Here is a 1,977-nt window from a genome sequence, read left to right on the forward strand (position 1 = left end):
TCCATTGCAATTACAGTCTCCTTCGTGCATCGTCATTAAACAGTATTTGCTTCTAGGTTTTATTTTGTTTTGTTTTTGGAGGTACACCCAAACACTCAGAAATATATAATTATTTAAACAACCAAAGGGCATATTCTGCAAGCCTTCCTCCTGTCCACCAGCACACAGCTTTTCTCTGGAGTCCTCAGCTGCTCTGTCTCTCCATGTCATCATCTCTGCCTCCATCTCTGGTGTCGCTGCTTCTCTGGATAGGATCCCACATGCCACTCGTGTTCCTCTCCCTTGATGGTCCTAGGGTCCTCTGTTTCTGGACTGTAAGATTAACCACTCCCCTGTTTTTGTTACAATGTTACAGTAATATTTTGTAGTTTTCTTTATATCAGTCTTTTTCATCCCTAGTTATATTTATTCTTATATATTCATCTTTTCAGGGGCTACTGTAAATGACACTGTTTTCCCGATTTCATTTTTGAAATTCTTTTTGTTGGTGCATATTGATCTTTTGTTGATTCTTTCTTAGTTCCAGTAGCTTTCTTGTGGCATCTTTGGATTTTTCTATGTATAGTTTTACTTCTTTTTACCAATTTGAATGCCCTTATTTCCTCTTCTTGCCTTATTACTCTAGCTAGGACTTTGACTACAGTGTTGCCTGAGAGTGGTTATACAGAACAACCTTTACTGGTTATCATTCTCAGGGGAATGCTTTCAATCTCCATAGAAAATAATATTGTCTGTTGGTTTTGTATAAATGTCCTTTATTACTTAGAAGAGTGTCCCTTCTAGTCCTAATTTGCTGAGAACTTTTATTAAGAATAGGTGTTGGACTTTATCAAATGAATTTTCAATTGAGATAATCATGTGATTTGAGAAATTTTTCCATTTCCTCAAATTTGTTTTAGTATCATTCTTTTGTAGTATTCCGATATTATCCTTTTTATTTCAGTTGATTCTGTTGTAATATCATCTATCTTATTTCTTATGTGTTTTATTTGCTTCTGCTTTCTTTTGTCAGTCTGGCAGTGGTTTGTTAAATTTTATTGATTCTTTGAAAGAATCAGTTTCTGGGCTTAATGCTTTCTGTTCTTTTTTTATTCTTTATGACAGGTCTATTCTTAATTATTATCTTTCTTCTGGTAACTAACTGTGGGCGTCTTTTGATGCTCTCTTTCTATTTTGTTGAGTGTTAGGGTCAGTGTTTGAATTTGGTCTGTTTTCTTTCTTTTTTTAAAGTTTTATTGTGAATTGAGGGGAAATTTACAGGGCAGATCATCAGTTTTACATTCAACAAATCATACAACTTGTTTCATTACAATGATTATAATCCCCTCCGTGTACCATCAGTTAACAGTATTTCTCTCTATTCACTTTTTTTTTTTAACATTCCAGCTTATATAATAATTTATACCACCAAAGGGCACATTCTGCAAGTCTGCCTCCTGGCTTCCAGCTCTTAGTCCCTCTTTTCTCATTAATCTAGAGTCCTTAGCTTCTCCCTCTCTCCATGTCCCCATCTCTGCCTCCATTTCTGGTATAGCTGCTTCTCTAGATAAGGTCTTGCATTCCTCTTGTGCTTTTCTCCCTTGATGGTCCCAGGGCACTTTATTTCTGTACTGTAAGATTAACTACTCCCCCATTTTTGCTACAAAACTTCTACCTTTACAATTGTGACAGTCACAATTAGTCATAGCAATTACTCACTATTGAATCATAAGAATCTTATCCCCATCTATTCAACCAGACACCTCTAGACAAGATGAAAACTATTCATTGGGGACTCTTACTTCCCCACACACTGTTAAACTAAACTTCCCCTTGAAACTTTGTAAGCCAGTTACTTCATGCCTTTATCACCCCCTCATTTTAGGTAGCCAATATCTATGTTGCGGGTCTCTATCTGCCTTATGTACAAAGGGGATAGCATTGATACTTGAATTGAAGACTCCTTCCCTCTCTGTTGGTATTTAAAGTTACTATCTC

Source organism: Chrysochloris asiatica, unplaced genomic scaffold, assembly GCF_000296735.1.
Source record: "Chrysochloris asiatica unplaced genomic scaffold, ChrAsi1.0 scaffold00199, whole genome shotgun sequence".
NCBI classification, from domain to species: domain Eukaryota; kingdom Metazoa; phylum Chordata; class Mammalia; order Afrosoricida; family Chrysochloridae; genus Chrysochloris; species Chrysochloris asiatica.